This window comes from Lepisma saccharinum, chromosome 14 (assembly GCF_977018435.1).
Source record: "Lepisma saccharinum chromosome 14, izLepSacc3.1, whole genome shotgun sequence".
Taxonomy (NCBI): domain Eukaryota; kingdom Metazoa; phylum Arthropoda; class Insecta; order Zygentoma; family Lepismatidae; genus Lepisma; species Lepisma saccharinum.
This window is the reverse complement of record NC_139242.1, coordinates 79,070,772-79,098,239: the sequence shown is the minus strand read 5'-3', so window position 1 is coordinate 79,098,239 and position 27,468 is coordinate 79,070,772. Positions and strand designations below refer to the sequence as shown.

Genomic DNA, 27,468 nt, shown 5'->3' with positions numbered 1-27,468 from the left:
TTAATGTGATTTTCTTGTTCATGTTGTCTCCAAGTTACAATAGCATTATTTCTTGTGAAGAGACATATACGCGTACATATAAATAATCACATAGGCTATAGGAATACAATGTTGGTTGGGCAGGTTGCAAGTATAGACCAACCAGACATCAGCAGTGGCACCGACAGACACGACGCGGCGGAAAAATGTACTACGTGAACCTCGTTGTACTGGCTGCTGCGTTTCTTACCTCGCTGGATTGGTCGCTTCCCCGCTCCCCACTTCCCTTGCCAGCTTATAGGGCGCCCGCCGTAAGACTGGAAAAGAGCTATAGTGATAAGAAGGTCCAAGGACCAGTCGAGTCTTAAGAACGTACGAAATGTTCCCTCTTCAAGTGCTTAAATAATATGTTTGCACGGGAATCAAACTCTAAAAACCCGAAAGCGGAAAGTTCTACGAATTTCACGAGCCATACTGTATAAAGTGACAGTGTCGGGGGATTCGTGGAGCTGTGCTTGCGCTACGAACAGCGGATTTCTGTTGTGACTGTAGTCTCTTGGGAGTTGTTGGTTGGCCTATTTAGCACCCGGAAATGTCACTCAGTTCTTCTCTCTCTCTCTCTCTCTCTCTCTCTCTCTCTCTCTCTCTCTCTCTCTCTCTCTCTCTCTCTCTCTCTCTTTGACCATGCCCAATCTCTATTCTCCTCTTCTCCCTCTTGGTTTCTCTCCTTCCCTCTGTGTTTTTCTCTTTCATTCCCCATCTCTCGCTCCCCCCCTCTCTCTCTCTCTCTTTCTTGCCGTTTTCACTATCTCTTTCCCATGGACGTCCGCCGGATTTTTTCCAGGGAGGGGCAAGGAAGGTATTTTTTCCAGGGGAGGCAAACAAAGCACATTTTCTCCCAACAAAAGTGTTGTTCCCTAAAAAATATTGCTTAAATTTAAATTTATGATGTTCATGCAATAATTAACACATATTATTGTGGCTAAACTGAAATTATATGTGTGAAATACATAATTTTTTGTTGACTTTCATTTTCCAGCCCCCCCCCCCCTTGCCCCCCTTCCGGACGCCCATTTCCATTATTATTTCTCTCTTTCTCCCTATTTCGTTCTCACTCTCTCATCCTAAACTCTTTTTGAGAGGTGAATTATTACTCTTTACCGTAGTGATGCCTGTTTAACAATGATCAATAGCAATCATTAGAAAACGAACTTCTACTAGGTTTAGCATCGTCTTGAAGGCTCCGGAACCAAAATGACCTTTGTCAACTTTGTGAATATCGCAAAGAAAGATAGGAAACTATTAATTCACCCATGAATTAGTGTCTTGACACACTACAATGCAGTTTTGCATTCATATTGAATCCACAAGAGAGTTCTTTCCCTCTGGGAATCCCTACTTTTATTGCAGACACCACTTTTTCGCCGATCTGCTCAGCGCGACGACATCTTCCAAATGATTTACGTTAACGGGCACTCGACATCGAACCACAGACTCCGCAATCTACTACCAGCAGACTGAATTTTCGAGCAAGTTAAACCTGTCTGCTGCTTTTAGTACCGCGTAAATCATGTTCGTTATGAGTGGAATTGGCGAAAAGAGACCAGAAGGAATGCAGTATCGAGCAGTGGCAGTTTCCAAATGGTGTCTCAAGCGCAGCAACGTTTGAATGGAAGAGCAATAAAATTCAATCCGCATCTCGAAAGTGCTGCTCAATCGCACTTTAAAGTGCAAAGTACCGGTTGAGAAATTCTCTAATTCATGAGTATACAGCAAAGAGTGTGAAAAGCCTGTTTACAGTCTACATTATATCACGTACGACCAAACGGGACTCTCCGATCCTCAACAAGTTATCGTGTGTCTCCACCAGGAATCGAACCCGGGAATACTTTATTGCAATGTTACAACCGCGTGTTCACCAATTTTTCGGTAAACCATTGACTGTACTTACAAAATATATACGTGGGTTAGAAATTTAATAGTGGCAACTATTTATTCTGAAATGATACGAAAGGGATGCCTCTGTGAAACTTTTACAGCCCTTCGATGTAGTCTCCAGCATTGTGTGCAGCCGTTGCCAGCGACGTGAAAGTCGTAGTATTTCTGTAGCAGCGCCTGTTCTGTCCATGGTTTGAATGGAGCGGTCTATTCCCTGAAGAATCTCTGGAACAGTTCGGAAGCTTCATCTTAGGGATCAAATCAGGGGCTGGTAGAACATCTGCCAGCCCCTTCGAGCTAACAAATCAGCCACAAGTTGCGCTTCATGCTCCATAAGCATTGTCCTGCATTCTCGTCTTTCTTTCGCAACGCAGGTCGCAGGTTGTGTTCCAAAAATGACAGTAATACTGGGCATTGACGGTCTGTCCTGGAGGTACACGAGAATCTCCATAACTTTCACATTAGTGAGGTTCTGACTACACAACTTTAGACCTGCAACTCCAACAATACTCTATTCCTCTCATCACTGCGCATGCGCCTGGTGTTGGAAGGAAGATTCCTTACGCCCCAACATGCCGTTGTGGATTTGATAGGTTGGTGTGTACTTGTAAGATAATTGAGCTCCGAGAAATTTAATAAATTTGTACTAATTCGAAAAACCAATTATGTCATTCAAGTTCTATGTGCATACTGAGACTGACGAAGGGTTTATGTTTGAACTATTGTCTGTCCCGGTAATCTCTGGAGCAAGCGAGCGAAAACAAGTCTGCGCAAGTAGTAGACATGGCCAATGAACGCACGAGAAGAAAAGTGGGTGCATGGAGGGGTAAACGCCGTTTGCAGCAGCGCTTTTTGCTTTGCTCCCCACTCGCTCTCATCCCTTCTCTACCGTAATGTGCGGCTTATGTCCATAGATTCCCGACGCAGAATGAAGGCAGCGTGCTTCTGCCAGTCGCCTAAATTCGTGACCGTTGCTCTAGGTAGACTTTTCCAGAAGATTCCACGTTCATTGTGCAGTGGATTGTCCTTTACCACATATGGTATATAAAATAATGAAACTGTAGTCTTGTGAACCCGGTTAGAAACTCCACCAGGGTCGCTACTCACCTGGAATCCGGGGAATTCCGGGAATTCTGAGTGAATTATTGGCAACGGGAATTCTGCGTACATTCTACGTGAATTTTTCTCCGCAAACGTGAAAAATTGCAACTTTCATTAATTAAAATCCCATTTATGCATATTCATAAATGCTCTGAGGCACGTTTTTCACCGTTTAGCTATATTCATCGAGGAAGGACAAGAAAGCTTCATGGAAAATAAATCAGAATTCTACTGATGGAATAAATGGCCTTAAATTAAACATTTTGAATGTCTGTACCGTTAAATTCAATTTTTGGATACGTTGGAATCACCCAGACCCTGTATATTGTTAATATATATGTATGTATATGTGTGTGGGTGATGAGAGGCGGTAATATGTAAGGTATCAATAGAGAAAACATATGCTTGAATTTTTTTAAAAGTTCACCTTGAGAACCGGAAATTATACTTGAATTTTATCATGATCCTACAGTGGTCACCCTGCCCACTATCTTGCACGCTTTTCTGTCAACAGCTCCTTGTTACGAGTGAAGACGACTTCCGCCAATCACGACAAAATTCTCTGGACGCAGCTGTTCCCATCTCGATTCGACGGACATCATCATCGTTGTTTCCATTTCCAGCGAGAATTTCCCTGTTCGTGCAAGGAAAGCCACTTTCGCGTCCTGAGAGACGTCCTTTCTGCTCTTGAATGTTGGTTTAACGTTTCTTCCAATAATGACTTTTTGCGGCCCTCTTTCAAAGTGATGTTTATTTACTTTATACTTTAAGAGACTTTTTAAAGCTAGAGCACTTGGTCATGCACGACTGCTCTAAAGTTATGCAAGCTTATTTTGGTTTCCCTCGTTTTCACCCAACTTCAATTACCTTAGTTAGAGTGCACTGCAATTAATAATACTTTTAGATGAAGCGGGTTACGGAACAAAGTGTTGCACGAAGAGTAACTGGAATTCCTTTAAAAGGTAAGGGGAGGGCAAGATCGGCATAAGCAAAACTTTAATATGTGTAAATATACATAAAATGTGTCCTTCTACTTGAATTTGGGGGAGGCAGAAAGTGTCTTGCCCCACCGCGAAATTACTAATCATCTTTCCAAATAAGGATCGGAAGGCCAATGTAGTTGATTGATTGATTTAGTTGGTGTTTTAAGTCCACTTTATGCACAGAAAGGCTAATCGGGACTTGGCCTACAGTTTAAAGTGGGATCCGAACCACTGTGTGTCCACCGGGTATCGAATCCGGGACCCTTTGATTACAAGGTGACGACGCTACCACTGTGCCACCGGGGAGGTCCCTGTAGTTGAAAACAGAATATACTAGAACTTAAGAATTCACTCGTAACATTGTCATAATCTTAGTTCTTATTTAGCACAGAAAACAAATTTGCCACAGTTACCACAAGAATAGAGAGCAAATGAAAATTGTTGAGTCACAATGGAAAACACGCACAGATTGGAAATATTGTAAACGTATTTGGTAAAAAGAAGAAGAAGAGCTGCAAAACGAAAATAGAAATGGTTGAACTCGCACTAAGACGAAATTTAACAATAATGAAAAAAGACAGAAGGTGCAAAACGAAGGTTCATCAAAAAGTTCTTGAAAAGAACTGTGATCAGAAAATATGTTTAACGTAGGTTGGAATAAGAAATGTGTCTCAACAGTAAAGGAACATGTAATGTAAAACTTATGTCAACAACATACATAAACAGAGTTGGCGGATTTAAACTAAGTTAGTTTCAACCAGTAGTATAACCCAAGGTTAATACCATATAATTTTCAATTTCAATTTTAATCAACAATGATGTGAATAAAACTAAACTATAATTATTAGCACATTAATAGTCATAGTTTAATACAGATTGAATAGAATAAATTTGAGATATTACGTATAACAGACAAATTGAAATGTTCAGTTCTCATGACATCGAAGACTAGTTTATTTAAGGCTGATATAAGCAAACATCTTTAAGCAATTAAGCTGCGGTAGCTCATTCGTTAGGGCGTCTGACTACCATGCGAGAGACCCGGGGCCCTAACTCCACACCCCCTATACGCCTTTATGGCGTGTTGCAAAGCACAGGGGAGCACTTTACTTGTTTTTTTTTTACTTTAAGCAATTACAAAATTTGAAAGCAGTCTGGCATTTTAAGTGAAAATTCTGAATGTTTAGAAAGCATTATGATTTTTGCAAATCACTTTCACGTTATTGCAAACAAGGGGAACTGTGTTTTAAGGTGTTTGCTATGCGGTTCACCACCCTGTAATAGATGAGTACCTCAGGCAACCCTGGGGTATAGGCAGCCGAATCGTGGTGCTGATCACATCACCTCCAGAAATGCTGCAGATTGTGAAAGTAGGGGACCTTACTTCCAGATTCTCATGTGTGCCTTCACGGCCTGTTGTAGAGAATAACGTTATATTTTGTTTTGTGAGATCGTTCATGAAATTTTATACAGGTAATTGCTAATAGTTACACCAATGTTTTGTATTGTTGATATTTAATTCAATAAACTATAAATATAATTTTATTTATTTTCAGTGATATCGGATAGACACGGACACCAACATAAGGTAAGGATATTTTTTAGCTTCACTGAAATATTTAACACTTAATTGACAGGTTTTGTTTCTTAAGTTCAACATTTTGTCAGATTTCAATTGCTTAGTCAAACCAAGAGCATCAAGCACATCTTTCACATAGCTAGTTAACAAACAATAAAGATACTGTGGAACACACAATGCTATAGATTTTTAGTTGATTTAAGAAACTAAGTTAAAGTGCCAATCTTGATGTTTTTCGCTTCAAACAGAGAGAAAGAACACTTGGGAATGTTACATTTCAAGAATGAAAGTTACTTATAGGATAGGTATGAGCTATTTTGATTTGTATTGACGGTGATCTTTACGATATGTACTTGCCAAAATTAGGACTTGATTCCAGAAGTGGATGATTTCAAGTGAAACTTTTTCTTAAAGTATGAGGAGCTGGTTTGAAGAAGGTGAACGTTTATTTCGGTTTCATCAAAATTCTCTGACTCTCGTTCAGCCTTTTGCACTCGATAATGAAAACTGTATACTTGTTTTTAATGTCCCTGTACAAGATGCTCTGTAGCCCACCTAGCATCAGTGCGTACCTACATACGAACCGTTGTGAAAGGGCTTAGTGAAATTGAAAGTATGTGGGCAGGGAATGTTACTCGTCGCATGATCCGTGTGTGGTGAACGCATGGGAAATTTGCTCTGACAGTTTTGGCATGAAACTTTTGGCATCAAGAGGAAAATGGCCTTGTGTAGGAGACCTTTACACAGAATAGTGATGGCTGTTGAGCTTATTTCCGACACGTGTAAGTCAATTGTCTTTTCTGGTCGGTTTTTGAAACTTAACAAGTGTATTTGTTGATATGGAACAGAATTGCAAAAATTTCAACCTCCATGTTAGTCCAACTTTTATGCACAGAAAGGCTAATGGGGTCTGGGCCTACAGTTTAAAGTGGGATACGAACCACCACGTGTCTCCAGCAGGTATCGAACCAGCTACCCCTTCATTACAAGGAAAAGGCTTTTTAATTATTTTTTCATTTAGGCCTATGTATTTATCAAAGCCATTTTTTACAGGAATGTTGCGGTTATATTTTCAGTATAAACTACAATTAAGTATTTAGTACAATTAAGAAATTAGCGTATAATTTTCTCCGTTAATGGAGTCTCTTTGGTCACTGCACTGTTCATTGCAGATTATATTCAATAGATAATGAGATATCAACCATTGCACTATTCGTTGTTATGTTGGAGGAAAAATATTGAATTCTGGGAACACTATGTCTGTTTCCGTGAACTTAATTATTGATGTGCATCGAATGCTGCTTAACATAATTCTCAGTTTGGCTTATGCTGTAGAGTAGTTGTGACACAGTTAACCAATAGGCTAAGGAGTTTGGCACTTTTCAGTAGAAGTAATATGGCGAGTCACTGATTCCATATTTTGATTTGATTTGATTTGATTTAGTTTACTTTGCGTTTTGTGCCTCTTGGCTAATTTGCGAAGATGGGGATGAGTGATGAAATGATGAAATTGATGAATGGACATTCACAAACAACCAAGCCCGACCGGGATTCGAACCCGGGACCCTTGGCGTTGCAGCGCGATATGCTAACCACTCGGCCACAGGGTCGGGCACTGATTCCATATTGGGGACATCTGTTCCTGTTCGTTGTAACTATTACCCCTTGGACTACTTTATTCCAAACAGATTGTCCGGTACCGATAGGTATTTTGCCGTTACATTTTCCTTGTAGATATTAATTTATTTATTTATTAAACAAATGATGCCACGGAACATTGTTCCATTAAGTGATATCCAATGGTGGCGATTTGGTTCCCAAACTGGAGGGGCAAGGACAGCTTAGTTTCTCACGGTAGATAAGGTTAAGCATAGTGGGATAGCAACTGACCCCCTCCTCCTAATCGCCGACACTGTACATATCCATATCCCAACCCGGTACCTCTCGATTTCAAGGCGACGACGTTAAAACGATTGATTTATTGATTGAATTGTTGTTTTAAGTCCACTTTATGCACAGTGCAACGTCCAACCCGGTTGTACACCAGTCGTCACAAAGTTAGTCCGCTGCTACTTTTGTCGGGAACATGAGACGCTTTTATCACTCATCAGGGCTTGCTGGGTAGAAATGAAACAACACTGTTTTCAAAGTTAAAACGCAGTTTTATAATCGCGTATATTTCATAATCACTTACCAATAAAACACTAGAACATTCAATACTAACGTTGGGCAATTCCCTCACATATAGCGAAAGTCAAAGTACATAATTAATTGCTTACTTTCAACTTATCGGCAAGAAGAAAACTCGAAAACCCAAAATCTATACTTCAGTTCTCTCAGTTTCCAAGTTGTTATTTATCCTTCACCTGTTTTTCAAACTCAGTCTGTCGTCAGGGGAGGAACATTCAGGTGGGTTCACTTCCTCTGCTGAGATGAGAAAGTGACGTCAACACGAACAGATTGTGACGTATTTATAAACATATATACAAGTTCCAACCATAACTGTATCAATCTAACTATAATTGTCTGTGACAACTTGCACATTATTTGAAGTAATAAACATTTTAAAAATCTTAACTTCTTACAAATATAAAACCTTAAACTCTCAGGTTCGTTACAACAGTAAGGATAATCGGGACTGAACCTACAGTTTAAAGTGGGATCCGAACCACTATGTGCCTCCACCGGGTATCGAACCCGGGATCCCTTGATTAGAAGGCGATGACGCTACCACTGCGCCATCGGGGAGGCCCTGACGTTAAAACGAGAGGCACTACATTATCGGGGAGACCTGCATATCCATTGTGTATGAGCCGTGCAATGTAAGTGGAAGGGAAGTAACTGAAAAAATGCATTCCATCCACTCTTTGGTTCTTGCATACGATAAAACAGACACACACAACGATTCCTTATATGTATTTCTTCAATGTGTTTTTCAATCCCGTTGGATCTGCGATATGCGCCCATTCTCTTTAACCCTGGAGCTAAAATATAAAGATGGTTTTTATAAGAGAAGGATGTTACGAGTGTGATGGCTCCAGTGCATTTGCCAAGTGAATACAATGGCATTGTTCGATCCAGAGGACGCCACTTGAGAGCAGGCGCTGGGCGATTTGTATTCATCGCACCCGACAAGAAGGCGAAATGGCTTTGGAGGTGCTAAAATCCTGCCTTTGTGTTGGGGCCACAACATCTGCAATTTGGCCCAATGTGATTATCTGGGATTGCAGAGTAACTGAAGAGTGTTGTGGCAACAAGAATGTGGAGGGAGGTGGAAGGAAGAACGTCGACAAAAAGAGCTGTTCGTGGAGAAAGAATATCTTGGATCACCACTAAGAGTTCGAAGCTTTTGATATTTCTAGCCTTTGCAGTAGGAAGAAGCGAAATATATTGTATAAGATTTTCAGATGACATGGCTCTGTTGCCAGAAAATGAAAGAGCCATACATGACATGTTGGCAGAAATGAATACCCACTGTGAACAGTTCGGGATGAAAATAAATGTGAATAAGACGAAAGAAATGGTGATAGGAAGAAAACAGAGGAAGGAAAATGTCAATATCAGAGGTTGTTGTTGAGTTCGTGTTTTAAGTCCACTTTATGAACAGTATGGGTAATCGGGACTGGACCTACAGTTTAAAGTGGGATCCGAACCACTATGTTCCTCCACCAGGTATTGAACCCGGGACTCCTTGGTTGCAAGGCAACGTCGCTACCACTGCGCCATCGGGAAGGCCGGAGTGAGTATCAGAGGTAAGAGAATCGATCGAGTAGACAGCTTTAAATATCTTGGATGCAGCCAAGAAATAAAAGTAAGACTAGCAATGGCGAGGGAAGCCTTCAATATAAAGAAACACATTTTCTGTTGATCTATGAACAAAGAACTGAAGAAAAGACTAATGAAATTGTATGGATTGTAGCTCTACATGGTAAAAGTACATGCTACTTTTTTACAGTAATAATAATATATCTCTATTGAGTGGGCGAAGTTCAGCGTACGCTGTTCTCTCAAAATCGAATGCATTTCATAAAGCATTAAAGTCCCGTAGAAGAAGGTTCCATGCTTTCTCCTCCTTTTGTGTTGTGCCGTCAGTTCTTTTTTAATATCATTATTTTTTTTACACTCCACTACATCCTTGTACTCGTCGAGAAGGTTGATCAGTACATTTCTCAAATTCAGATAAGTTTGCGGACCGAATTACTTTCTTCTCTTACATGTTGATACTTTAACACATCACACTACTCTGTGCTGTTCTTGATTGTGATTTGTTTTACCCAACCAATCAACTATAGCCTTACAACTTAATCTCGGATCAGTTGAACAGAATCTCGTGAACGTGGATTTTTGTTGGTGAACTGCAAATCTTTAAACCAAGTTCGTTTAGAGTGGATTAAAATTGATCTCGTTCATCTGAACTTCGAAATAATCTGCGTTGGTGCACGCGGACATGAAGGACCCTCAGTGAAGGTTAACTTAAAGGTTACTATCAGATCGCGCACTGAGACGCCGGAAACAAGTCTGTTGCGTTCTGTTGTCGCGTTTCTCTGCGTCTCAGTGGGTGTCAAGCTTATACTCTCGGTCAGTGGTTCCCAAAGTGTGCACCGTGACTGGCTAAGAGGGTCGCCGCGAATTGTTCCGAGATTTTTCATTGAAACGACACTTACTTGTTAGTCTACACACGGTTTTAGAATGGGACCACCGTGTTGTATCCTCGGAGAGGAGGGGTGGAGAATACAATCTTTCGAAGTACGTGTTCGTTGGTCCGGTGGAAACTTAGTAAATATATATATAAAATATATATATGTATTGAACGAAATCACTGGAGGCACTACAATTACACTTACAGTCAGTCACATGTAGATTTGGAAACATCCCAAATTACACTTACACTCAGTCACATGTAGATTTTTATTAGTCTTTACCGACACCAAGTTCTACAATTAGTCTTTCAGACTAAACACAAGGAATATTATTCATAGGTATTTAAGACGATAATAACCATGTACCAGACCGTTTGCCAGGTATAGTTACCTGGCAGCTCCACAGTAGGTCCGATTGGAGAATAGAAGAACGACTGTGCTCTGGTACTGAAATTTGGTCTTTTTATACCAAACCTGAGGCTGTAGTTGTGGTTTCTTAATTACTTTCTATTTTCCATTTCCGTGGGCCAACGTGAGGAGAGCCTGGTCGATTAACAATATATGAGAAATAACATTTTTCCCGACACCTGATGGTTACAGGTCAAGGTGACAAAAACATGTTTTGAAATTAACAGTTCAGTATTATTATTATTATTATTATTATTTTTATTATTATTATTATTATTATTATTATTATTATTATTATTATTATAGTAGGGTTACAATTAAGCTTACAATTTTTTTTACATTGATTCTGAACTACAAAAACAGGCAAGAGGCCACTGAACCACCATTACATAGAAACACTTACGATACCTTTTGCCTTAAGTCTAATATATACATTTGACAATCGTTTCTCTATTCCCAATAGAAATCCTTTGACTAACAGTTCTGAAAGTGATTCACACAGTACAGGCAAAAATGAGAAACCCAACTCCTAATGATCTTTCCGATTATTGCAGTATTCCTGAAGCGTTGAAACTGATTACGACTCCGTTTTATGGAAAAATATAAAATTTGCAGGAGTTACTATCAAATTGTGACTCAACTTTCGAACTAGTTCACGCTAGTAAGCATGACCAACTAAAATTTATGAAGGCGAGAATTACAGGAGATGCTAAATCAAAATTATTAGTTAGTAGTGGTAAAATATATTCTGATAGAAAATTACTCGGATCACAAGACAATAGATTTTTATGCCTGTCAACTCTTTAACACTAGACAGGGTAAGGCAGAAAATGTTGCTGATTTAGCTAGCAATGTAGATAAGTTACTATCAGAATTCAGACCAGCAATAGTAAGAATTTTATAACCTGCAAAATTACAAGGAGCAATGTCCTTAGTGGAAATTCTCACCAAAGCAAGTTTTATGCAAGGGCTCTGCAGGGGCCGAATCCAGATGATGGCACGGAGTAAAGCGGAAGATTCTACATCGCTAGGATCAATTGTAAAACTGGCTTCAAGAAGAAATACGAGACAAAAGATGTCGAAGGAAACAAACTCGATGAAACTGGGTACGAGACCCAAAGGTAGAAGAAAAGGAGATCTCCATCCAAAGGAACCAATGAGATAGCATCTGGTACAACGCTAAACTTAAAAGGACAAATCAGCATAGTCTGCCAACACTGGTTGTTACGTAGCAAACCCAAACAAACCGATTAGTTCCTTTTGCATGTTAATGAAATTACTAATCTTAAGAAGGATAAGTGATGATGTTCCAGTAAACGCCTTAATACAAGTAAGATCAGTGACGGCAACTGAAGCCGAACAAAAAAGGGAATCCTTTAAAATCAAGCAGAGCCACAGTGAAGAAAACTCAGAAAGGCTCCGGAAATAAGTGGTCACCTTATTCATCAAAAGAGGACTCCGAAGATGGCTTATCTAATTACAAGACTATGAGATATTTCAATAAGAATATATGTATATGTAGTGACCATGGTGGAGATTATCAGGAAATCGTACCATCAACGGCATGTAACTTGATAACATAGTTATAATTTAAGTGCTCAATGAAATTTAATAACGTAACTCAATCTATTAAAAAAAGGAACAAAAAGGGTGACAATATATTTATTTTTCGGGTATTAGAAGCCCCTTCGATGCTTTCGAAAATATAGAACCTATTCGTAAGGAACAGTGCAGCGATTTCTAGTCAGAATATGATGAATTTATATCGAAATGCATAACCTCAAGTCTCGGAATCAGAACGGTGGATCCATTACCAGAAAAAAAAAGAAAGAAAGAAAAGATTAGGACTAGAAAGTTGTATTGTGAAATATCAGTTCGAGTCACAAACCGACGATTCAAGTGACTTCAGGACATCTACAAAGTCTCACAGTGTAAAACGCACGTAAAGTGAAAAAGGAAATGCTTGGAAAAGGACATGTGATAGCAGAGTTATATCAGATACAAAAGGAGAGATAAATAGTAAAATGTCACCCAAGTTGAACCCAAGAAAAGTTAGAACGAAACATTAGACGACAGTGAAAGTGAGTGTGATAAGCTAAATTTAAGAGTAATAATGATCGAAGCGGGCGCGAAGTCTATAAATGCAGTTATTTTCAAAGTGAACACAACTTCCTCACATTTTCTTGAATTCTCACAGGGAGAGAAAAGAAGATTTGGGACTCCTTTGCACAAAATAATTCCCATCTGTGAACTGTAACAACCGTGCAAGGACACCTAGAACCATACAAAAGAACAACAAACAAGGATGATAAGGGTAAGTGTCAAATGAAATTAGTGAAAAGAAGCTTTTATTGTCTGATTGTTTGCAGATTCCCATAGTCAATCATATGCTCAAGGAAGAAGATTCCTGATGACATTTTGCCGAGAAGGAAGATCAGGAAGGTACATTGTGTAATACAAGCGGCAAAGCGAACAAAAAACATTATATGAAAAAGGGGAACAACAACCAGGAAGAAGCAGATATTAAGAAGAAGAAAAATTATCAAATTGTGACGCCACAATTACGAAGATAATGTGATGAAGCTATTCGACAAGATCGAAGAAACGAGACTCCCAGAGTAGAGATCTTTTCAAGTTGGTAGCAGTCAGAGGTGTAAAATGTTTACATCTAGGTAAAAGAGTTACCGCAGGATATGCAAAATGGTTCAAGTTGTACTAACGATAAGTATCACGTAGGATACCTAAAGTGTTTCTTTCTATTACAGAAAGATGTGGTTGCACATAGTGCAAATAGTTTGTTTCACGAGAGCAGTTAATGGTTTAGGAGTTCAAATAGAACACTTCCAGGACACTTGAGGATTGCACTATGATCATATAGGAGAAATTCAGTTATATTCCTGAGAATGGGAATTGCTGACCTTTGTAAATCTTATGGAGTTAAAGTTTAAAATACTGTAGAACGGACAAAAGAGTTGTTCAAGAATCCAATTGTCCGAAGTAATGAAACTCCATGTTCAATATTTGTAAACCAGGTATTAGTCAGAGTCGATAGAATCAATGAAACAAACAGTTCTCGATGTTCAGAAGGGTACGGTACTTTACAGGTACATAACGCAATATAATCTCGTTTAAAATAAAAGGTTTACGGCAAGTAAAAATGCAAAAAGGAAATTATCAATACCTACTGGTTTAACTAAATCACATCAGTGTAAAGGATTCAAAGATAATATCATGTAATTGTTAAACAATGGAATTCTGGCTTACATAACTAAGCTGCTAATGACTAATAACCTACAATATAAACCTTATAACGTAGTAAGATTCCATATACTACTATGGAAGCTTATGTTCAGTTAGAAAAAAATACATTGACAAGATTACAGGTTTGAGTTGTTTAGGATACTACACATGACAAACAGCTATCCCAGTTTGTTTTTACATTGCTCTCGGAGAAGTGGACAACAAAATTTTTATTCAGGTACCAAACGAATGAATTCAGTGTACAATAATATATGTTAGCTTGTTAATATGTCATACGAAAATAAATATATATAGCTATTCTAAATCAACACAACCATGTGGAATACGAAAACAAATTATAACAAACATCACATACAGTTTTAATGGATTATTACCAACAAATTGCAAACTGACTAAGGCAGATTTGTGTCACCAATGATTGTATATATATATAATCTCAAAACAACAGTATAATCCTTATGAGTTGTATGAAAAGGTTCAAGTATAATTCAGAAAGAAAAGGTGGACAAATAAGTGCAAAGCGTACACTTCAATTCAAGTGCACACGGACTATGCAAGCAAACAAAAAGTAATTATTCAAAATGAATATATAGACGAACTGTTAAGATATTAAAAATGTATCATTTATCTTTAGGTAAAACAGTGGTATATTGTTGTTACTAGAAACATAAATGAATGTAAAAGGTTGTATAACAATCATAGTTTACGATATCCATGAATCTATATTTTAACAAGGTAACACAAAAGAATAATGGCTCTGACATGTAAATGAGTAAATTAAAAAGAAGGAATAATTAACCAAAATTAAATAATAAGAAAAGGAAAGATAAAATTTCCCTACTGTTGAATTTTTCATTACAAAGGAATGAAAAATTCATCAAAAAGGAGGGAGCTGTTGTAGCTGACAACTTTTGGGTTATTCTTTTGGGAATAACATTGTCGCTCTCGTCATTTATCAATTCATTCCCAACGATAATTTTTGCAGCTTTCTGTTGCTTGCAGTGAGAATCAGTCTCTCCTCTTGAAGTAATCTTTATACTCGATTCATCTTCACCTACTTTTTGCAATTGCGAAAACGTCTTCGATAAGACGTTTGCGGCATCACCTCTCTGCCACAAGATTAGCACTTGATGTCCTACTTGAATATGCTCCATTGTTTTGTCGGCTCTTGTCTGGAAGAGCAAATGGCGGCTGGTTCCCAGTGAATGGGGATGAATACTGTTGTGAGAGTAACTTACTTGAAGTGCGGACACATCCCGTCGCTGCCACCAATTTTCATGTTGTATCCTCGGAGAGGAGGGGTTGCGAATGCAATCTTTCGAAGTACGAGTTCGTTGGTCCGGTGGAAACTTAGTAGTTAACTTCAAGTAAATAAGATCGCTGGTCGAGGTTTAAGTATGTTATATATATGTATTGAACGAAATCACTGGAGGCACTACAATTACACTTACAGTCAGTCACATGTAGATTTGGGAACATCCCAAATTACACTTATATTCAGTCACATGTAGATTTTTACAAGTGTTTACCGACACCAAGTTCTACAATTAGTCTTTCAGACTAAACACAAGGACTATTATCCGTAGATATTTAAGACGATAATTACCGTTTGCCAGGTATAGTTACCTGGCAGCTCCACAGTAGGTCCGATTGGAGAATAGAAGAACGACTGTGCCCTGGTACTGAAATTTGGTCTTTTTATACCAAAGCTGAGGCTGTATTTGTGTTTTCTTAATTAGTTTCTATTTTCCATTTCCGTGGGTCTACGTGAGGAGAGCCTGGTCAATGAACAATATAGAAAAACAACATTTTCCCGACACCTGATGGTTACAGGTCAAGTTGACAAAAACATGTTTTGAAATTAACAGTTCCGTATGGTTAGAGGCACTGAACCACCATTACATAGAAACACTTGCGATACCTTTTGCCCTAAGTCTAATATATACATTTGATAATCGTTTCTCTATTCCCATTAGAAATCCTTTGACTAACAGTTCTGAAAGTAATTCACACAGTACAGGCAAGAATATACAAAAAGTAGGTGAAGATGAATGAAGTATAAAGATTACTTCAAGAGGAAAGACTGATTCTCACTGCAAGGAACAGAAAGCTGCAAAAAGTATATTTGGGAAAGAATTGATAAATGACGATAGCGACAATGTTATTCCCAAAAGTTGTCACCTACAACAAACGCATCAATCCAAATATATGCTTATTTAGTGCTTTTTACATGTAAAATGTTTCTGAATCTGAAATATGTATTTATTTTTAACTTAACACAAGCAACACAACCACACTAACTGAGCATTGCAAGTTAGGTCTACATTCTGACTTGGTCGCTTTGGAAAAATCTTGAAACACTGAGGGCGCCGTGAAACGAAAAAGTTTGTGAACCTGTGCTAGGAAGTAAGCAGGTGTTGTAAAATAATTTAAAGATTCCGAAAACCATTGGTTATTTTAAATGTTTGAAGGGTACTTAAACATATTGCATACACATAAACCATGAAATGTTTCGCAACTATTTAGGATAATTTTCCTTTAACATCCAGGGTATCAACCAAAATGTGTAAAGGGCAACAAAACATTTTTTCGAAAAATGTAAGTCCCGAGCAGAAGCCTTGAGCTGGAGGGAGGGGGGGGAGAGAAAGTCCCGAGCAGAAGAAAAAAAATAAAAAGGTAAGAAATTTATTTGATCCAGAGGGATCAAACATTCGCATCGTTTGAGCGTCACACGGTCTGTCCATCCGTCCGTCTATTCCGTCCCTGGGGCCCTTTTAGATTGCTTGGGTCTTCGGAGGATTCGCGTCTGGCCGGAACCCAATTAGGGGATGAGAAAGAAGGCGCCAAGAACGCACATGCTTATTGCCTTTGGTTCGTCTAATTGAAATTTCTCCACGCCCTCTTACATTATTTCTTCCCCCCCATCTTTTTATCCTGCTGGAAGCTGTCTTCCGCCGGCAGCAGAAAGAAATTAAATGCAGCAGAGAATCAACTTCTGAAATGGGATAGAATTTTCTGCCAGTGAACTTGTTAATTAATCTTATCCTCGCTTGAATAAAGACACAAAAAAAAAGATCGAGATATGAAAAAGAAAAAAAATGAATTTTAAAAAGCAGTTCCTAAACATTTCATGAATATATCGCAGAAATGAAAATTCTTTCAAATATCAGCTGGCATGAAGGCATTACTCAAGTTGCATTAATCAAATTCATGCAAATTTTATGCAGACGTTGCAAATAGTAAAGGCCGAGAGGAACTGAAGATATGGATTTGGAAATTACCTTATGTAAGATTTAATACAATGTTTGCTATGGGTGTAGCCAGACGTTTTTACTAGAGGGTGTAAAGCAGGGTGGATAAAAACATGATGTTTATTTAAAAAAATCATTTTGGATATTTTTTAACATTTTAATCGGATTTTTAAAAATTAAATCGATTTTTTTATTTAAAAAGAAAACATTCTTAAAATTGTATAAAGCAGGGTGGATAAAAACATGATGTTTATTTAAAAAATCATTTTTGATATTTTTTAACATTTTAATCGGATTTTTAAAAATTAAATCGATTTTTTTTATTTAAAAAGAAAACATTCTTAAAATTGCTGATATGGTTTTTGGCACCACACACATATAGATATATGCTGTTTCATAGAAAAGCTTTTTGTGGTAAACGAGCCTATAAAATATTTTAAAATTTTAATTAAAGCAAATACGTAAAAAATAAATTATAATTTATGTAAATGTACATTTTCGATTTCTGATACTGTACATATGAACCTATTATGGAAATGTTTGTTGAGTGTTTTAATGAAACTATAATACAAAATTTCAGTATTTTTTTCTTCCAGTAAAGTAAAACATCTTCTGGATGAACTCTACAATCGTAACTTAAAATATTTTTTAAAGTCCTTGTAGCTGAATTTTGGTATTTTTTAAATGATAGTTTGCAACATATCAGCTGTCATATTTATTTTCAGTTTAATGATAATAACGTTATTTACGGTTTACCATGATTAGTATTTTGTACATTTTTCTCCAGAAAATGTTTGCTATTTTTGTTTCTAAAAATTATAGAATTTTAAATCAAGAGAAATGTAACTCTGTTTACAGTTTACATATTACATTTCCTTTCGTATGAGCTTCACCTAATCAGTACATATATTTTGTTTCCTTCCTTTTCCTTTCTTAGAGCCTAATAAACACTATTAAATTATTAGCCTACGAGATTAATGTATTGTCACTAAAAGCGATTCCGATATCTACAAAATCCTTATGTACAGTATTCTAAAAATTATTTTGTTTAAAAAAATACTCTTTTCCAGCGTTTCAAGCAACACTTTCCTGGGATGGTAGGGAATTTGCACTTCGAAATTGTAGAATCCTTTAATTTTTAATTATTTGAGATGGTAAGAACATTTATTTTACTTTCCAATGTAAGGAATGACCAAATTAATTTTCTTAAAACTCATTTCCCAGGGGCGGGGCGAGGAAGTTGTCTTTGTAACCTTACTTGCCGGCTATGAGATAATTTCTTTGTTTCTTTGTTCATGGATATACCGAAATTTGTTGGTAGTACATACATACATGTCAGTTTGTTATTTTCCATTGCACAATAGACACAACGATATAATCACTTTGTATGAATAATCAAAAGTAAAGTATAAATGGTAGAATAACTTCTTGTGAAATGTTAGTGGAAAGGACGCCAATCCAACAATTTAATTGGATCCAGCTTCTATCTTGTTTCACTTCTTGAAAATATCATTCATTCATTGTTCTATCCCAGGGGCAGGTCTCCCCATGCTGTTCGATCTTCAGCTCTTCGCTTTGTAGCAGCGTAGGACCCATTTATTTTGATGTCTTCGATCATTTGGTATCTTCTTTCCCTTGACCATACCTTCAACAGCATCCCTTAGGATACGGTTTCTTCTCATCCAGTGGTCCAACCAATTTATTTTTCTCTTCGTGATTATCTCCAGCATTGATCTCTTTTCTCTAACGCTTTCTAGCACCGTTGCATTTCTCACTTTTTCTGTCCATTTCACCCGTTCCATTCGTCTCCGTAGCCACATTTCCAGAGCTTCCAGTCGCTTTTTCTCACTTTTCTCTGTGTCAGTTTCCGTGGTAAGTATTTAGTATTTGAATTTTTCATTTCTTAATTCTTATATATTTATATTGTCGTGTAAATAGCCAGTAACATGTATTTTCGTAAATTTATACAATCATATTTCCAACACCATGTAGCAATATCGTAACATTGCTCTATTCTAATTTACCTTGAACTTGCACGTAATATATGACATTTATTTTTATATATGTTTTGTGTTCTGTTATAGAAAGTACAGTATTTAGAAACATTACGACTTTGCACCACAGAACCACAAATTGTTATTATTATTTTGGCAGTTTTTAGTTTACATAGTTATTGAATTATCAGCATTGTACATCCAACATCTCTAGCGTTTGCACGCCCTCGATATCACTTTCCGCTTTTTTTATATTCAAAAACAACTGCCTGCAGTCGAAGCATCAGTATCGTGAACCAGGACCATACACCAAAACGGTGGCGAATGGCCGATCAGAAGATAAACTCGTTTTGATGTTCCTAGATCGCGATCAAGTGTTGAACCGTCTTCGTGCAATGGAATTGTCCAGTGATCCTTTCCGGATCCGAGTTTAAAATTTGATGTTCGTTCGTGCACACGGCCATCAGTGTTCTTGAACGGAATTTCCTGCTTCGGTTTAGCGTGTTTCTCTGTAGTAGAAGTTCTGTTGCTGTGTTTCTCCGTGTCTCAGTGGGCGTTAAGCTTAAGTGCAGATGCGGCTTGTTACGTGCCTGAATGGCCGAACCCAATGAAAAACATATGGGGAAACAGTTGGCGAAAACAACGATAGATGGCAGCGCGAGTGGAAAAACGGAAAGTAAATTACTAATGAACTATGAGGAACCAGAAAGTGATTAAAATTAAACAAAACAAATAAAAGGTAATTAGTAAAGATTAAATCGCTGTAAATATAGAATAAGGAACATAAAGGAATAAAGGAAACGCAATGATCGACATAATCCTCATACGCTGTACATATAGGAGATTAAAGAAGTCAAGAAGCCGATTCAAATCTGCATCTATTTGTCTGGCGAGAAGGAAACTTCTCGTTAGATTTTTGGTTGTTCCCCTTGGTGGCGCTATATCAATATTTGTTGCCCAAAAGGACTACGGTTGCGCTATTTACATTACTCGCACTGGACCAAAGGCAGCGCCTGATCCTTGGTTGTCCTTTCGCTTGTTACCTTGGTGGCGCTATATCAATGTTTGTCGCCCCAAAGTGCACTGAATCTTGGTAGTTATATTTGGGCTTCATGCAGAAGAAACGGTAAAAGAAGTTAATCTTTCTGCAGAAGAAATGGGAAGAAGAAATTAATATTTCCATAGAGGAATAGAAGAAGAAATGAATCCTTCTATAGAAGAAAAGGGAAGAAGAAATTAATCTTTCCATAGAGGAATAGAAGAAGAAGTTAATCCTTCTATAGAAGAAAAGGGAAGAAGAATTTAATCTTTCCAGAGAAGAATAGAAGAAGAAGTTAATTCTTCTACAGAGGAAAGAGGAAGAAGAAGTTAACCTTTCCATAGAGGAAAGAAGAAGAAGTTAATGCTTCCACAAAAGAAAAGGGAAGAAGAAGCTAACCTTTCCATAGAAGATGAAGTTAATCTTTCCATAGAACACTAGAAGAAGAAGTTAATCCTTCTATAGAAGAAATGGGAAGAAGAAGTTATTCTTTACAGAGAATAAAAGGGAAGAAGTAGTTAATCCTTTCACAAAAGAAAAGGGAAGAAGAAGTTAATCTTTCCCTAGAAGATAGAAGACGACGTTAACCTTTCCACAGAAGGAAGAAGAAGAAGTTAATATTTCCATGGAAGAAGGAAGAAGTTAATCTTTCCCTAGAAGAAAGAAGAAGTTAACTTTTCCATCGAAGAAGACGATAATCTTTCCAAAGAAGAAGGAAGAAAATTTCTGTACTAAGAATTTATGCATATAATCTTTGTACTGTAGAGGTTTCAGAATATATATTCTCATCTTTATATCCATTGGCATATATCTCTGCTGTCTGATTTACATTCTTACAGAAAGAACCCATACTCCTAGAGATTAGCCGTGGTATACAGAAGTTGTGCTCCTACAGAGTGACACCAAAATACAGGTGGCAGGCTATATTTTACCAGAATGATAAACACAGGATGCTATACCCCGCGACAGGTTAAGTTTGCAGCAGGTTTTATGTATTAAACCACGCGAGAACGGAGCTCAACAATTCCCGTCCGAGTTTTGCCTCGACCGCCGAGCTGTTCATATCACAGACAGTGAGAAAATCGGCAGTATTGCAGCGGAACTATATTCTGCGCGCACGTTTGGCTCTACATGGGCGAAAAGTTGCTGCAAACTTAACTTGTCGCGGGGTTTAGGTGCCAACAAAGTTGAAATTGTGCTAGGTTTAGCACAATCGTGAATTGTGATAGGGTTGGCATCACTGGCTTTGACAGTGAGAATAATAACTAAGGACACCGCTAGTCACCACCACTGTCGTTTCTCTTCCTTTTGAACAGGTATGTTCCTTGTGAGTGTTCATCAATTTCATCAAACCATAACTCATTCTCACCTCCGCAATTAGCCAAAAGTGGCAGAAATGCGAAGTAAAGAAACCAAATAAATCAATTAGTTAATGAACCAACAACAAGTGTTTACGTACCTCGCCCAGCAAAGATTGAGCGCGGCTCGAAGGAAGCAGCTCGCATCTTCGGTTGCGGAAGACAGATGGAAGTTGGCGGTGCTGGTGCCCCTTCCAAACGAAACCATATATTATTCTGAAGGGGATAAGAATCATGTATATTATTGCCTTCCACATAGCAATGAAAGCAATCTTATAACATCTAAGTTAATGATATATGCCTTTGTAATATCTTGTAACAGGCCTGCATAAGAAAGACTTCACTTCTGCTGTACAAAATTATGTAATTTTATTTATATGGAAGTAAGGAGATATTTCTAAAGTTGATAATTATTTTCAATAACAGTAACTGTAACTCCATTTCTTGTGAAAAAGCGTAACTGTAATTGAAACTCAGTTACTTTTATCCAGTCTGGAAGGAAATTTCGAATTGAAGTATCTTGAAGCAATATTTCCCTATTTTACACATGAGATTAATTGTAATATAATGAGAGTTAATTTTTAATTTAGGTTGTCATCAGTGAATGAAAGGACAGGCTGCTTGCAGTTCATACTTGAAACATGTCACATGAGTTATTTAGAATACAGTAACTTTAAAAGTCACTATAATGGATATAATTTTTTAAAAGCAATAACTGTGACTGTGGCTCAGTTACTTTCTGAACGAAGTAGTTTTCTGAGCGAAGTTACTGTAACACCGGTTATTTTCGGCGCGAAGTAACTGCAAGTCATTTACTTTTCAAAATTACTTACTTTAACTTAGTTACCCTTTGAGTGGAACTGCAACTTACATGTAGTTACATTTCGGATGTAACTATCATAAGAATGTTATTTGATACTAGACCTTTCCTCCGGTCCACATATACTTTTCAATTAATGCATTATTTTTTTGTACGCACAAGGCATTTCGCGAATGCGCTCCTGGGACTGTAAAAGCATCTCCATCACTCTAGAAACGTCTTGGAATGGACGAGAGAGAGAGGGAGGGAGAGAGAAGAAAAGCGCAACTTGGTGCACTTTCCGTGCATTCAGGAGTTCGTGAAAGTTATTCAGAAGACCGACTTAGCCGGGGCCATCGCAAGAGCCAACCCTTGGTCCTTTATACAAACAGCTCGCTGCTCGTCCTTCCTCCCCAATCGATCAACTTCAATCAAAATTCTGTTTTCAATAAAGCTCTCCCGTCGGGAAAGTACTTTTTACTTCCTTCCCCGTCGGGAACATCCTGGCGCTTCCCGATTTTTTTCCCCCTTTTATCAAGAAGCATCGAACGTAATAACTCCCTTCTCCGTCCACTTAATATAAAAGATACGGACCTAGGCGTACCCCGCTGTGAAAGGCTCGATGGAATAAGCGATTTCATCCAAACTCATGAACTGATCAAAGCATATCGAACTGTTTCCGTTCTTTGTACCGATTCGCTTGACGGCGACTGCATCTTGTCCTGTGGATTTTTGTGTCGTAACAAGATAGAATATCAATAACGGTGGACGCAATTTAAAATATCGTTACCTCTGGTCTCCTCGTGCAACTATATTGGAAATTCCATGCTCCTTGTCATGTTTCCAATAAACTTTCTCGGAGTTTCATATTACTTACATTGCTATGTTACAAGGAGTGTAGACATGTTTCCAATAAGTTTTTTCGGAGTTTCATGTTTTACTAGGGCTGTAGACACGTTTCCAATAAGTTTTTTCGGAGTTTCATGTTACTTACATTACTATGTTACATGGACTCTTATGCAGACATGTTTCCAATAAGCTTTTTTAAAGTTTCATATTACTTACATTGCCATGTTATACTGACTGTAGATACGTTTCCAATAAGGCTTCTTTTCACTGACCTCCGTGGCAGAGTGGTTAGTTAGCACAGCGTGAAACGACGCCAGGGGTCGAGGGTTCGAGTTCCTGCCTTTGCATGGGTGTTCTTTGTGATTGTCCATTCTTCAATTTCATCATATCATCGCTCATCCTCATCTTCGCGATTAGCCTAAAGTGGCAGCCAAGCGAAGTAAAATAAACCAAATCAATCAATTAATCCAGTATATTTTTGCGGCCTGACCTCAAACATACACATACAGAGTGTCCCAAAATATTGCTTACACTCTTTGAATCTTAATAACAGAGACACTACTAAAGATAACTGGACTGGACTTTTTGTATCTGGAGCTGCAATATCTACATCGAGTGTGTGTGTGTGTGACCGTGTGCAGGCATTCTCTTATTTTTAGTTCCCTCACAGCCCACCAGGCGGTAGGCATTAGTGTACCCAAAGTGGCAGAGGTGAGCAATGCAAGATCTCCCTATTTAACACCCCTAGATTTCTACTTCTAAGAAACTGAAGAACGATGTGTACCCTATAAAGCCATGGTCACTGAACGACATGCAACATGCGATTGACACTTCCTGTGCTTCCCTTCCTGTGGAAACCATATCTGCTGTTTGTTGATTTGTCGATCTGTTCTAGCATTGCAAAGTATTGCTGGCAATGGACATCTATATTTTTAAGGTATGGGACACGCAAAAAAGTTCATACTTGCTGATATTAGTGTTCCTATTATTAACGTTCAAAGAGTGTAAACAGTATTTTGGAATACTCTGTACATACGCACAGGTATCAGCTACCCCTTGAACGTGGCATGAGTTGAGGCACTAGTGGAGATGTGGAAGTAGGGCTCCACACATTCACGATGGAGGCCATTTCTGGAGCTGATGTGATCAGCATCCCAGCCCGGTCGCTTCAATAAATACCCATTTATTAGAATAGTGGCCAAACCTAAGTATCGCATCATCCGGGGATATTGCTAGCAAAATTCTCATCTGAAATCACCCACCCGGGAATCGAACCCTGGTCTCCCGCTTGGCAATCAGACGCTATGCAGACTGTACCGCCGCTGTTCGTGTGTGTGTCTCAGGTAAGTTCACAAGCTTTCTTAATTGACATAAAAATGTGAGCACGGGACATAACTGCAGCAGGTTCTCAGACATTTTATTTATACCAACCGGAGCGCATGATCAAGCGCTAATTCTTCAATTTGTTGCAATTTTGCGCATTACGGATTGCAATGCAGTACCAAAGCAAGCATATCTGTATATCTATATGAGTGTGTGTGTTGTAGGGGGGAAGGGGTGATTCAGAAGAAAAACCCTCCCTGGTGCATGATAAATCCCTTCTAGCCCGGATCATCGGAAGTTTCTCATGGGTCTCCGGATACAACACTTTTCTTCCTCCGCGATATATCTTGCCTCTTGCGCCTCTTATAAATCGTTGCCTGCGGCGGAAATAAAACGAATAAGAAAGAATCGGTTCTATTCGCTTGATTCCCGCGCTCCGAAATACATTTCTTGAGAGGGAATTGGGCAAGGAAGAAAGAGCGCGTCAAAGTTATCGTGTGTTCCATTGGAAACTCTTTTCGGACTGGAGGACTCGGTTGTCGTCCCAGACCGCAGCTGGAACTAGTGTTTGTGCTCCGAACTTTAATCTCAACTTGCTTCCTCTACAAGGTCCCCCCCCCCCCCCCAATGAATGGCTCCTCGCGCGAGGTTTAAGTGAGAACCACCTTCCCCGAAAGTTCTGTCTCCCAGTCCTTTTTTTCGGTTTTCTTGACATGAAAAGGGGGGAGGGAGTCTGAAGTTTCACCCGAAGAAAAGTTAAATGAAAATTCTTGGTAGGCATCCAAAAATATCGTTCGCCACGCTTCTGGAAAATCTCCGAAAATCTCTTATGCTCCCCCCCCCCCCCTCTCTCGGTGGAGAGTGTCAGCGTGACAATGGAAAATGAAATCAGGATCGGAGTACAAGAGGTTGTATTCAAACTACGTTCGCTTTGGTTTAATCCATTAACGAAAATTGGGTGTACGTACATTTTACCCACATTTCATTGAAAAGGTTTGTAAAAGTTGCAGTACGTACAGAAACATCAAACATATATAATCGAGAATAATCTTTGCAAGTTAGTGGGAAATTTTTGTCATGAATTTGCAATTGATTTGGTGTTTGTCAGCTTTATGCACACTAAGGCTAATCGGGACTGGACCTACAGTTTAAAGTGGAATCCGAACCACCGGGTATCGAACCCGGGACCCTTTGATTACAAGACGACGACGCTACCACTGCGCCATCTGGGAGGCCCTCATGATTGTGTGGTCTTTCACAGAACATGAAAACATGAAACTCAGAGCTGGTACCAGCATTTTACACTCGATTTTTCGATCCAACCCATTTTTTTCTACTTTGGTTATTGTATTTTAATAGTACATAAAGTAGCCTTATAAACAACTTTTGACAAGCTATCCATTGGAATAATAATTAACTGAATTTGAATTCTGTTATTAACTACAAAAAAATCTCCTTTATTGCCGATGGGATGTTTCCAGTAGGCCCGACTAAGAGGTTGCAACATTTATTTTACATCCTTTGCATTTCGCAAGGCAGACCATTTGTTCCGTTCAGCGTTGCATTCCCTTAGTTTCGCTGTTAGTATGAATCATGAGCAATGGAAACGCAGGCATATTTTTTTTCTTTCACTCCAAACACAAGAAACTACTTGAAATTCCTCACATTCAGCGTCCTACATTCATCCACCATGCCTCATTAGCATCCACTGCGCATGAGCAGTCTTTCCACAAACTTGCACTCCTCCCCACTCCAAGCGTCGACATGCATGCAGCAAGAAGTTGACTCATTCTTGCTTAACCAAAGGTCTACCACGTCAGTATGTTGGAACTACGAAATAATCTATGACTTCCAAAGAGTATGGCTGCTGCAGAAACTCTCAAAGCTTTATCGAAATCCATAGACGCTCAGAATTTCCGTAAGGGTTGGGGTGGGAGCTTAAATCTTCTCAATCAGTCCTAAATTTTGTCACCTATTTCGGCATTTGACGTAAATGTTTTAATGAAAAATAGCGCAAACGGTGTCATGAGGCTCGCCAACTCACTTGGGTTGTTACTTTCATTTTAATGACTGAAATATTAACGATTGTAACTTATACTAATGATTTCTTGACTCCAGTCGGCAACTTTCAGAAACAAAACAGTTTCACTGTGAAAATCTAATGATATCTACTGCAAACATTTTTTGCAATCACGTTTGAAGTTCTGTGAAAATTTTGCAATTAAACTTCCTTCTTTGGTGTTTGTGTTAATTTCTTGTAAAGAGGGTAAGATATGTAAAGTTTATCGATTTATCGACTTAATACTCACGGTGTAGACCTACGATCTTTCGGGTTTTACTATAAATCGTATCACGCCAAAGGCGTGACTCGAACCCGGGACCCCTGGCGTCATAGCACAATAGACTAATCACTCTGTCCGGTAGAAGCGCTGGAAGCAGTTATTACAAGCTTATTACACCGGCGACCTTCAAGGGATTTTTATAAACTCCGCTGACAAGGGAATCCACAGGAAATGAGTTGAAATAACGTAACGTCAGCCTTATGCAAAAAGCACGGTTAACGACAGGACGAACTCTCCCAACGGCTTCAACGATCGGAGATTTAAATCTCCCTCAAATAGATCGAGATAACATTTCAGAAAATTAACCACTTATGTATTCGGTTTGTCGTCATTCATTCATGCGAGTGAATGACTATATCTCGAAAAAAATATGCTAAGCCTTAGAGATGTGATATGGAAGGAGCGATTGAGGAAGATAGTAAATGTTCATCAGTGTCTGAATTTGTTGGAAGCCAGGCTGCAACTGACAATGACAGACTTTTTCAGTTTGCTTCATTGTCAGAACCATTACGTTATCTATATTTCATTACTAGCAGTCCACTCGCGTTGTATTATATGTATACTATGTTTGTTCATAAGATCATAGAAAAAGTCGAAATCAATAATTCAGAACCAAATTCAAGC

At 38.5% G+C, this 27,468-nt stretch overlaps 1 protein-coding gene across 2 annotated transcripts in view; it reads left to right on the top strand.

Annotated features, from left to right (window-relative positions):
• The window catches only part of LOC145999075 (ly6/PLAUR domain-containing protein 6B-like), a 357,012-nt gene that overhangs the window by 51,717 nt on the left and 277,827 nt on the right, over positions 1-27,468 (top strand). For both annotated transcript variants that reach the window (XM_083136043.1, XM_083136044.1), the window contains exon 2: positions 5,558-5,589. The gene's annotated coding sequence lies outside the window, so the exon portion shown is untranslated. The remainder of the gene's footprint in view (positions 1-5,557; positions 5,590-27,468) is intronic.